At 37.1% G+C, this 13,104-nt stretch overlaps 2 non-coding genes across 2 annotated transcripts; both read right to left on the bottom strand.

The window, feature by feature from the left end:
• Nucleotides 1–10,736: 10,736 nt before the first annotated feature.
• On the bottom strand, nt 10,737–10,807 carry Trnag-gcc (transfer RNA glycine (anticodon GCC)). Its single transcript has one exon. It is a non-coding gene; the product is annotated as a tRNA-Gly (tRNA).
• Nucleotides 10,808–10,813: 6 nt separating this feature from the next.
• Trnae-uuc (transfer RNA glutamic acid (anticodon UUC)) lies at nt 10,814–10,894 on the bottom strand. The gene has a single exon. It is a non-coding gene; the product is annotated as a tRNA-Glu (tRNA).
• Nucleotides 10,895–13,104: the final 2,210 nt, after the last annotated feature.

Raw genomic sequence — 13,104 nt, 5'->3', positions numbered from 1 at the left:
CGTATTTCGGATGCGACTCATCTCTGTTCAGTGCAACGTGTCCTTTGAAATCGTACAATTTTATAGCACAGTGCGTAATTGTAATGCAAAAAGATAAGTTTGTTCGTTTAAAACAGTGCGTCGTTTTTTGATTTGGTTGAGTCGCCGACTACAATAGTTCACGAAGTGTTTTAATATAACCGAGTGCCGTATTCTATTGCATATTCCTTTGACGTTTCTGACTAGGGAGTTCGTGCAGTAAGAAAATGATACAGTACTTGATTAATAACTCTGTGACAAACACGACAAGTTAAAACAGTTGTTTTCAACATTTATCGCACAATGACCCAAAATGACGTAACAAATCCTTTACAAGAAGGTCGAATCAAACAATTGCGCCATTTGCATATCAAAAGTAAACAATGATAAATTCCTGAACAAAAATATCAATATGTTTTGATAAACGCCAAAGGTCTTTTAAGCTGTAACGGTTGCTTGGAATCGATTGAATGGGATTTTAAGAAAAGTAAACAGAGTGGCTATTCGGTGCTTTAGAGATGACGCCGACAAGCCCATATACTTGAGAAATGAATAACAACAATTTCGCTTAATACGCTATTGTATTCGGAAGTTCATTTATTGATTAACGTCTCTTTAAACAGTACGTTTCGTGTATTTCATGTTTATTGGGTAAAAGTTTTGGCGCCGCAGTAAATCAACTGGAATTTAATCAGAGCTTTTGAAGGATTCAATCAATTAGAAATCCACTCACAAGCAAAGCTAGATCTGCTTGGAAAAATCTAAAGTCATTTCGCCACGAAGATGCTGGCCACATCAATAAACTTTAAGCATTCTCCATTTCTCCTATTACATCCACTGACTCGCAAGATCGTTTAAACTCCGAATAATGTAAGATCCAGAATTCCACAAGATAATCGACGACGAATGCCGTAGAGTTTAAATGATCGTTAAAAATATTTTTTGTTATGTTGTTGTACAGGATAAGAGACTCACTTGTCGCTCGCCCGCTATCACTTTAACACTGTAACACAAACGCAAAGTCTAAGCAGCTTAGAAATATGTACACTCGAACATTGTTAATACCCATTAAGGTGTCAGGTGGTCACATTGCTTTGGATATTATCAAATGACTTGCGAGCCCAATCGCTACAGATGGTGAGTGAGATGGTGGATGGTGAGACTGGATGAGCTGCACAAGCAACTTCTCTCTCTTATCTCCAACACTATCTTGGCACTCATCAAATCATCTCTCCCTACTCTAGGCCCAACCAGCCAAGAATCCCTGCAGTCAAACACCGGAGACAAGGTCCTCCGAAAGGGGGAAGATGAGGCCCGGTTACCGAGTTAGCCATTCTGCAAGTTCCGATTGTTAAGCTATTTTTTATTTGTTTTTTGGATTATTTGGTTCTTATTGCACGAATTTAGAACTGCCCACAGAACAAGAGCAATTAATGTGTCGTTATTGCGTTGCCCAGAAGCATTACATCGTTAGCACAACTGGACATGGAACACGAGCCAGAATAGTGCGATTCCAGCGCTCGAATCACTCGGCTACTGTGCCGAGTTAAAAATATTTTTCTTTCTTTTGATCTCCAGGCGCCAGAAGCCATTTTACTCTGCATTTGGCGTCTTGAAATTGGCTTCTGGCGCTTTAACATTTTTGGTCATCTGCGAGTGCTGGGCTGAGTTGGCCGCCAGATTTCAGGTTCTGTTGCATTGCTGTAGCCTGCAGGCCTGGTGTAGTATTCTGGAAGCTCCAGCACAGCACATTCTGGAAACGGCGCTGTGTGTTGAAGATTGGGTGTACTAAGTTGTATATCAGTATGGTGAAAACTGTACAGCATATACTAAGCCAAATTGGGGCTTGGTCAGTCTGTGTTTCGTGGCAGATTCGCCGAGATCTTGGTTCTGCACATTTTCAATCTTTCTCAAATGCATTTCTAGTCTAACAGTTGCAATTATAAATTTATAAATCGATTTATCTGTGCGCCGGAAAATTTTCATCGTTTGTTATGGAAATTTGGCCAATCATTAGAGCTTATCCGCCATACTGCCGAGCATGGCAAGAGTATATCCGAGACTGTTTTACCAAAACGGCGTACACCACAAAAAATCAGTATCTCCACGAAAAAGAACACTGATTTTTTCCCCGATTTCTGATGCAAAAGATCGCATCCTTGCCTGTATAAAAGCCGGGAAGCCTTTGGCCACGATTTGCAGTGCACACCGGAAGTTTGCTTCTGCACGCCCAGCAAGGTCTTGGTGAAAGCTGCCATACTCTCCAGTCCGGTTCATTTGTAAATTCATAACGCAATGACATCATCGACGACCCTAACCTTTTTTTATGGAGTTGGAAATGACCTCTTTTCTGCTATCAACACGATTTTGCTTTGTGCAATGCGTTGTAGTGATTGTACTCACTACGCATAGCCAAATATATAATAATAAGCTGCGTAGTCTTTGCTTTTAGTGTTTCCCTTTAGAATATGCCACAAAAGAAAAACTGCCATGTAAGTTTGCACAACATTTGAGCAAATTTTTATGTGATGGTAAATGTAGACCATTAGGTGGCTCTGTACGCTTCTTTTTTATTTCTTTGAGCATAAATTCCACACGAACACTCATATCGCGTTGTTTACGTCTGCTCTTTCTTAATTTACGTCAATCTCAAATTTAATTCAATTTATTTCAAATTGCTTGTAAACTTGTCATGTAGATATTTCTAAGTTTTTTTTAAGATTTGTCGTTAACAACAACACCGAGTTTGTCGTTAAAAGCTGAAGTTTAGGATTTAGATTATGAGGGTTTCCCGATTTCAGTGCAATAATTTGGTCTGACGCAAATATGTAAGTGACAAATATAAATCTTTTCAGAAACGCAAACATTCATGTTAATATATTTTCTAGTTATCATCAGGAAATGATAAATGGTAAAGTTCAAATCGATCAAGGATTTGTGGCCGAGTACCAGGTCGAGTTTGAACTTGAACATAACTTAAGTTTGAATTAATTTCAAAAATATAGTGGGAAACAATTTTCGAAGTGATGTTCAAAGCACCTTCGACTCATTTTTAAGTTCAATTCAGGATTACGTCAGTATTTTCAGAAAGAATTCTAAGCAAGGCATCAAAATTCAGTGCTGTTTGAGCTTTGGGCTAATTTCGCCTCAAACAATAAAGTCGTTTCTTTTTTGGTTTAAAATTGACTTTTTTTTATTAAAATAAACTTTATATCGACGCACAAGTACTTTTTCCTTGCAGATCTCATCGAAGTTTTGAATAGTTTGAACAAAGACATGGGGCACTTTGATTTTGCGATGCTTGCGTTGTTTGTCTTTGCACTTGTTTGCCTGCTGTTGTTGAATCTATGCTGTGAGATATGTTCGCAACAAACAAATGTTCGTCGCAGAAAAGGTATTTAACGTTTACTATAACAAGCTGAGAAAGATTATTATAAGGCGGAACAACTAGTTCCATGTTAAAATATTTTAATAAAGTATATTCGTGCTTTAAAATGTTGACTTTTTTACGAAATAACCAGAATCCCTCAAATCAGGAACTTCTCTTTAAAATTCATTTCATTAAGAAACAGTTTTCTTTAGGAACACCAGTAGAGGTGGAGCTAGAGGAAAGATTCTGCAATGATGAAAATAAAGAATGGTTTAAATAATGACTATTAATTATATTTACTTTAATCACGTTACTGATAGATACTTTATTTGTGATGCGTTTAAATTTGTGCTCCATATTATTGCTATAGATTGATCATTTGAAATATGTTCAATTTCTTTCCAACCACGTGATGAAACACTACAGCGTACTTTCCAATCCAATCCCCGTTTCAATAAGAACATAATATAAAGTTTCGTATATTACGACATTTGTTTCTTATTGTTTATACCGTGCGTGCCTTCTGTAATTAATGAAGAATATTTATTTGAACATAAATCTATAAGCGCTGGTGTGGATATAAATGAACATGCAGGAAAGTTGCAGGTTGCCCAATGTATGAAGTGTTTAAGCAGCAGCCTGGTTGGTGAAGTTGAAGCCGGTGTCAGTGCTATGTATGTACTTACAAGTCTTCTTACGCAAAACCGCCAATGGACCATTTTCTACTTTTATGTGCATCTGGATACGGTTTTGCGCCGCTCTTTGTTGCAATTTATAAATAAATCTGCAGTTGTGTTATTCGTTGGTATTTTTTAGCGTGTTTTCAATAAAAACTTTAATCAATCAAGTTTGACGCTTTTTTATTCACTGCTTTGAAAGAGAGTCATTTGCGCTTCTATTCTGGTTGCTTTTTTGTCTTTAATATTTATTTCTCGTTTAATTTCGCATAAACTATAATTAATGTGTTAATAATCACTATTTTGAAAACAAAAAATAACGACCAAATTTTCATAAAATGTTTATAAATCTGCTCTTTGTGGCTTTCTACGATCAACGATTCTATTCTAGGTTAATACCGATATTTTATTTTGCAAAGATCTCTACAAAAAGTAATGTAGTTTGTAGTAAACTTCGGTTTGGGGGAAATCGATTTCGGAAACCACATTTTCGACAAATTGCTGTCGGGAATTTTTGTTCCCTGGCCTTCAAGCTGTATCATACCTATCTTGAAATACATAGTCTCGAGTGGAAGCGCATCACTTTACTGAGACTGAGAGAATAAAGACTGAGAGAATAAAGCGGGTACGACATTATCAGCATAGCGATATACGCAGAATTGTTCTGCATCAAATCATTAAAACCATACTGCCTTTTTTGGGTGGCAAGATTTTTTCAATCGCCTATACTTAACCAGTTAAGCGCGTCGTTTATGTGATGCGTCTATTCTCTATTCGCTCAGTGAGTAATTAATTTTTTCAGAACGCAGCAAGCTGTAGACGCGTATTACCGTGCAGTAGCTTACTGCGATTCGCTTTTCGATTTCATGCTGTATAGTTCCTGTATAGCTTGTTATTGTAAATATATAACATCGTAAGATCTAAAATATTTTTTGTACAAAATTTATTAGAAAACAACAATGCGAATACCAAAACAAAAGAAAGGAAATTGTCGGGCCACTTTGATTCTCTCTTTACTTACAGTACAATTGTTCTGGGCATTGGATTTTAAAGATTTCACTCAAGTGAGTAGCATATGTGAAGAGGTCACTCTATTTGTGTAGCTATATGCAGATTTTTGGTTTATTTCATTTTTTGACTCCTTGTTTGGTGGTTTTAAACTACTGATGGGTTCGTCACAAGTTTCTTCCTGTGTTATCAATGGTTAATTAGTACCGTATAATTAACCTATAATTCCTATAATTAACGTCAAAGGACAAATGATACAAAGGGGGCGTTCAAGAGTTACGGACTTTGTTCGTCACATGTTGTGTTGTTACTTATCATCGTGTTTTCGTTTGAAGCGTTTTTACCAATCAGCACCTTTTACGCTTTTGTTAACTATTTTAATCACGTGATTTGGCACCCTTGTTATATATAAAGATTGTGCGCTTTTTAGGGAGGTTATAGTCTGAGTCGGCGTCTGATTGAGACCAATTAAATGTGGCTTTTCGAAGATCATCGGTTTGTTTCATTAGCGTGATAACGCTGCACAGTCTCATAGTTAAAGGTGTAACGGTTCAACGTTAATGTGAAATTAAGCTCGGCTACATGAACGAGAAAATAATCGTTACACAAGCATTTCCTTTCCTTTACTAATCTTAATGAAAAAGCTCACTGTGTGGTGGTTTTTTTTTATCTACCCTCTCACACTTAAAAACAAACCAATTAACACTAGTTAAAATAATAATTTTATCAACTGCATCATGTAAACATCCACATAGCTGCTCCTAACTGACGAACAAAGTTGAACATTGTTGATGCAGATAGCTGCAAAACATCACATATAGCTGCACATGCATAAAATAAAGCGACCCCACCATATGAATACCTTTACGTGATAAAGAAACAATTTTGAAAATATGTTGCCTAAGTTCTTATTTTACAACGATTTTACACTGGACTTGTTCGATATGGCGTCCAGATGCATGGTCAGTCAAGCATGTGACATAAAATGTGTAAGAGTTTGCATAATATCTGCGGCGCGTTACACATGTTAATTGTGTTTTGCCTTTCGGAATTAGAAAACAAAGTAATCAGCGCTAAATGACAGAAAAAAACGTAAAGAATTCGGTACAGTGAAGAAATGGTAGGAAATAGACGGTAGCATGGCGAGTAGACCAGCGGAAATGGACGATAACAGTGCAATGCTTTTCTCTGAATCGTTTTTCACCCTTAGATATTGTTGTCGCTGAAGGACAAGATAGTTCTTGCAAATGGATCTTTTAATAAAAACGCCTGGTTAATTTTATAGAAATAGCTTTTTTACGTTCATTATTTTGTTACGGAATCATGCCCATAGAGTTAAACAAATGAAAAAACATATCAAAAAAAAAATTTTGATTTGAAAGTAAACGTCATGCTTTGCGTATTCACTAAATTCCTTTAAAAAAAACTTCTTTATGTAACTTAACATAAAAGCCAACGTAGACCTCAGCCAGATCTTATGGAACTTGCAGTGAGTGTTTCAGCTTTACATGGAGGTACTGTATGTCTGCATACCGAGGCCTTTGCTTTACCGAGAAGTTCAAAGGAGAAAGAAACAGAAGTGAAAAAGAAGCAAATTTTCGTTGAGTTTCGACAGTGTTTCTATTATCGCATAAAAAATTAGTTTTGGAGTTGACAGTGTTTTACGTTGTAAGCATCACATGTTCATGTCACACTATTTCTACAGCAATGGTTAAAAAAGCTGTATATTCTTCTTCGATTAGCTTACACAATAATGTTTATATGTATCGTTTACTTCAAATCTGCTATGTTTCGTGGCAGTTTTAGGAGAAATTTTTCTGCTTAATGCCCAAGTTGTTAGGGTAAGCTATAAGCAGGGCTTTGGAGCAGGCATAAATGTTAAATTGTCCCAGCTCCGGAGTTCTCTTTTATGATGAATTAGCTCCAGCTCCAGCTAAGGACAAACGCTCAATTTGGAATATCTAGCGTTTCAAAATAATCAAACCAAACAACACAATCAATGAACACAAAACATTTCTGCACAAAAAAGTGTTCAAATACCAGTCGCACGAAGGAATAATATTGCCTCTATCAAGTCTTCTTTCATCGAGCATCTTAAATCTTATGAAATACATCGGAGCCGGAGCTATTTTTCAAACAATTGACTCCAGCTCCATTGAAAATGCACGGCTCCGGGATTTCGGCTCCAAAGCCCTGGCCAAAGTACCGTGAACAAGTGACTGGCAACAACAGAGCTGAACACATAAAACAAGACTCATGCATTACAAAAGTAAGGTGTTCCATATAAAATTTACTTCAGAAATGTTTCTACTTTATCTTTAAATAAAAACGTTCAAACTTCATGTTTTTTTTTAACAGATATTATTCTGACGAGTGATGTCATGGATAGTGACATTTAAATTTTTGAAAGAAATTGAGTATCCACTTTAATACCCAGCACTTGTAGAAAAGTTTGTATGCCAAAAAATATACTCTAATCTATTCCTTCTTTATGTGGACACGACAGAAAAGTGCATTAATTCACACTGTTTTAACATAAAGGTTTGAGTTGTTTAACATCTTCACTTGTGTTTGTGTTCATAGTAAACTGAAACCATGAGCAATCAGTCAAGTACGAATGTTTCAGCTGCATCAGAAGTTGAGTCATCAAAAAAATTCTAAAATATTTTCTTCCAGTACAGAAATAGTCTATAAGAGTAAGTTCCAGGTATTGTGGCGTACAGGTTTAATTGGAATGACTTTGTTTACTTTTTTTTGCTCGAAAACATCGGACATTACTCTTGGGTTCATGAAAAACTTAACAAGGTTACCGACTTTTACAAACAAGAAAACAATGCGGACAAACTCACCGGGAATACAAGGTTTGTGGTCAGAAAACTTGCACAGAGTCATGCTACATTTATACGTCATATTGCTCGGATCAAATTTTCCCTGACGTCGTAATTCATTTTTTTCTTGTATAAATGTGGCCATCCTCACAAAGCAAACTATTTGCATAGTGCGTAGTCATGTGCAAATAGCCACAGTGTAAATGCATGCGAACGTGATTTGCACCTGAGGCCTATTAGTGGGCAAGAAGTGAAATAGATGGCCAGGCCACATCTGAAGTTTCATCATCAGTGGTGGCCAAAGTTTCAACCATGACAAACCAACCAATAACAATGAAAATGCTCTTTTAAACTGTAAACGGTAAAATATTTTCAAGATTTCAAATTGTACTTTTAAGCTGCATCATACGTATTTTCAATAAAGGAGCTCAGAGTGGGCGGTTTGATCGAGTTACTTACAATTCAAGTGTTTACGAGGAAACTGGAGTTTCTCCTCATTACCCGCTCCCGCTCACTGGAAGGAATCTTAGGTTGAAGGCAGATCTTGTTGGTAAATTTTTACTCCAAAGTGTGAAAACATCCTTCATCTTCAAGACCGTGCAGAATAATAGTTTTGTAAGCGATGGTGTTTTGCATTCTCCAAACCGTCCACAGCGCATTAAACGTAGTCCTTTATTTTACCCATTTGTTGAAAGGTAGAGTACGATAATAAACTCATCTTTTCACTTCACTCACGCACGTATATGAATAGTTATTATTAGCAAACTGTTGCGTTACTTTGTGTTTTTATGCGTTTTTTATATTATTTTATTTATACTAAGATTTTACAGTTTAAGTGCGTCACTAACGATTTATATCCTTGTTGTTTGAGTGTTTATTTAGTGATCGTTTCTGCACGTATTTTTGGCTAAGCATGTATTGAGTGTCTACAGTTTTGTGGGAAGGAGGAGAATGTTACACTTGTTTTTGCCCTGTATTTATTGCGTTTCTCCCTATCGGCCGATTACGCTTTTTCGTGCTTAATTAAGCACATGTGTCTGTTTTCGACTTGTGTCCGACTGGTAGTCGCACGGTCAGTTTGATATTGGAGCTCCTGAAATGAGCTCTGTCAACGAAACTTAACTAAACTGTTTTTAAATAAAAGAGGTGCCTTTAAATCTAAGAGTGAGGACAACAAAACATAACACATGCAACGTATAACTTCTCATACATGTCAAATGTCGGGTTTAGGTCTTCAAGGCATAGTTCGAGACTCGACTACCAACGGAGGTCAACTGCCAATAGTGAAAGCAGCTTCTTCGAAACAGTGGAGTTTCTGAACGAAAAGTGATGTCGGAAGCCAATGAGGCAAAACAGTAAAGTGCCATATGCCATTGATGTGTAGAGATTAATTATCTTTGTGGACTTTGAAAACATAAAACAAAGATGTTCTTTTCCTAGTAAGACACTTAGGCCTGGTCTTGCATTAAATCTTCGCAACAAAGCGTTATCAAAGGTCAAACACCAATATAATCTTTTCGAACACAGTCAAAAAAGATCTCTGAACAGTTTAGTGGTAACCTTCGTCCGTCTTGTAGAACAGCTAAGTCCCCGCTGTTTCCTTCGCGGCTCAAGCTCAACTCGTTTTTTCTCAGCAATCAGCGTAACCGCCGCAGGTGACATTCCGATAACGTCATAATTGGTTTGAATCATGTGCATTCTGTGGCTTGACGCCAAAAGCGCAGCCATTCGTTAAATGCTGAAAACTGCTTTGTGACACTTTTCTTATATCGGTGAAACATGCAAACGTGTCACTCAGAAATCTTACAAAACAACCAATACTGGTCCAACGTAAAATGACCGCACAAAGTTGTAATTTTCTATTTCCAAAGCAATACGCGCAACAAAAGCTTACAATGTGTTACATATCTCAAATCTTAAGCAAATCGTGGGAACCAGCTACAGTAAAATTGTTTTTTTTTTTTAATGGTCGAAACTATTGAAATGAGGAAATGGGTCAAGACGTTTCATGCGTGGGTCCTACAACATGACTGTATAATCTGCATCATACTACATCACATATTCTGAAGTGGATTTATGCTAAAATTCGTCAAACCTAAATCGTTGTTAAAGTTAATAAGACATTATATTATATAAAGTTTGTACAGAATTTTATGTTTCGATTCCAGGACAATGCAAGTCTTTTTCCGACATTATGTGTGTACAAAGTCGTTGTAACTTCTGCAATTAACTTCAGCATTTCTACCAACGAACAACAGGGTTTGATATTTTGAATGTAACTTTCGTTCGAATCTTGGATCCACTTTGCAGACGACTGGCGGAAAAAATGTTTGACTTCATGTCTTTATATCTGGTAAATTTGTTTGATATGACTCATATAATATGAACTAACACTACGTTTGCAATGAAAAAAAGTCCTATTGCTCGTTTTAGGCTATAACGGTCTAACCACATGTAGGCTTGTAAGACTTTATATTGCCAATGTTTTATGTCGAAAGAAAAACCTTCAATTACTACTGCGTGCCTAATCTTATTTTAAACATAGAGGAGGTACTGTAAACGCTCCATCAACCTATAGTCAGCCACCGAAAATAATGATGCAAGCCACAGAAACAGATTAGTAGAATAAATTGCGCAGCAAGCTACTCACTAGATCGCTACGGCTATAGGCTCTTTCCTTAATGACGTGAGAGCGATTTCACAGAATCAAAAGCTTACTACTAATCTATGTATAAGCATATATCTATTTACCAATCTATCTACAATTCTACATGATCACCCAGGACCCGATTTTTCAATATCCAGAATATTCGATGTTACTTTAAAAAAGAAGTTTGCATTGGCCGGGAATCGAACCCGGGCCCCCCGCGTGGCAGGCGAGGATTCTACCACTGAACCACCAATGCTAAGTGTTCCTACACCGGGAATCGAACCCGGGCCGCCTGGGTGAAAGCCAGGAATCCTAACCACTAGAGTGACTAGACCATGTAGGAGTTGCGAATACACAACAACGAAAAAAAACTTATATTCGTCGATTGTTACATGTTGAGGAGGTAGTCGACTCGTCAATTGCCACTCCGAAGTTATACTCGATGGATCAATCGTTTTAAATTTCGTTAAAAGCGCGGTGGGTACGAAACAATCAAGTCAGTTGTTGTTAGCATGATCTAAGTCTAATGAATTAAAAAGTGACCAAGCTGGAATGTGGGAAGGCAGCCTGGCATTTGAAAGCAACAATATTCGGTTACGCATCCACCTGATGTATATAGAAGTTTTGTTTATATCTCCTGAGCTATCGCATAGCTGTAGATTTAAAGTCTATAATCTTTTGAAGACCTGACCTTAACCGTTCATTTAAAATTGCCACAAACATATTAAACTTAACAACTTAAACATATTCCGACTTTTTTGTCTTAAAAAAGTAAATAAGATAAGAAAACTCTTCTTCATTAATAAAGAAAGCAACGGAATATTGTAGTGCGCAAATATGTTTAATTTACTTCAGTGTCTTGCCACTAATATATAAGGTGATAAAATGAGTTTATTACACTACACAAAAGTCACCTTTACGCATTGGTTGGTATGAATGTTACGTTGTTTTACGCTTGATTTGTCATTTCGCAATCTTGTCTGCTTCCGGACGGAAGCGCTTGTCGATTTGGCTGCGCCTTGTCTCTTGCTACTACGAGTGATGATGACATTCTACCGATGCCTGTACTGCTGTGTAGGCGTGCCTAGTTTCTGCCAAGTTAGTGCCAATTGGCTTCTACCTAAACATTAACCCATAACCGCTATTTCCAATCCCTGACTTATTCAGTGGGCATTGGGCCGCTTGTTGGTTATCACCGCAGAAAGGATATCGCGGTGGACGCGGTGTACTGGTTACACAATGTTTCAGCGGGTTCGTCACACCACAATCGACAAACATGGGCCATTGATCAATGAGGTTGTTACCATTGCCAATCAAATGGCCGCACACTGACTTTATAATTAACGTAATTCATATTAATCTTGCTTTAAAAATTTAATTGTACCTTCCCGACCTACTTTTGTTAGTCTTAGAATTAGACTGTTTTATTCAAATCTTACAAGCTTTATACTTACTGAGCATTCTTAATTCCGACTTTATACAGAGTTAAGAGACTTTTAGTGCGAAACCCAGATAGCGTTTTATTCATCATGAAAAAGTGAATGCTGAACTGCTAGTGGGCGATGTTGAGCTTTCAACAGCGAGGCTCTATATCAGTCTGAGGGCTAACGAGCGCATCACCCTCGGTCACGTAGCCGTGCGTGGAAGTAAAATCCTTTATAGAAATGTACAGTGCACATTGCGCACAAGCACAGTCTTCATAGTAAACAAGCAAATGATTTAAACCAACATTGATACGGTTCACAGGGAATGTATACAGGAACGTTTTTAAAGTTACATCTCGATTAACATGGTTTGGTACAATCGATGTGTCGAGAATTTTTTTAGCAAATCTTGGATATGTACAGCTGCAGCGACCTGGGAGGTATTTTTTAATAATATTACACCATTTCTTGCAAAAGTGTTTTATAGTTATTGATTGAAATTTATGAATTTCTCTTCTGATAAACACTTCAACTGTCGATTGATATTGGGGAACTTGCTCTGAGTAACTTGCGCACACTCCTTGTAGTAGCCTACGTTCCCAGGTTGCTCTCCAACATCTATTGTGATAAAAAGTCTTTGTTGGAATTGCACGCTTTTTAACCTTAACAACCATAATATTTGTCCTTGTCACAATGTGTCAGCTTTAGCGATATGTATCTCCCATTGTCTAAAAATTGTTTTTCTCGCTGCACCTGCTACGACTGGCAGCGATTTCATGTCGAACATTTTAACTCTCAGCCAGCAGGGTTAGCCGAGTGAATCACCAAAATCAACAGATGAGTTGTCTAAACTAGCCATGGTGATTGCAACTCAATAGACATCTTCTAAGCAGTTGTATTACCTTGTGTTTTTTGGTTATTCGTAATATTGAGAAAATGTACAGCACCTATAATAAAAACTTTTTCTTGTAAACTATTTCTGCTGTAATAGTAAAACTTTTCGGCCCGCAAAAAGTTAGAGTATTCTATCTAACCGCACGTAGCAATGGAGTTAGATAATTTAACAACTAAATTAAGTAAAGATAACCTCATCTGTTGGAAGGGTCTCTTCACAGCTAAAAATCACAAC

This window comes from Clavelina lepadiformis, chromosome 5, assembly GCF_947623445.1.
Source record: "Clavelina lepadiformis chromosome 5, kaClaLepa1.1, whole genome shotgun sequence".
NCBI classification, from domain to species: domain Eukaryota; kingdom Metazoa; phylum Chordata; class Ascidiacea; order Aplousobranchia; family Clavelinidae; genus Clavelina; species Clavelina lepadiformis.
Note: the sequence above shows the minus strand (reverse complement) of the source record. Positions and strands in the feature narration are given on the sequence as shown.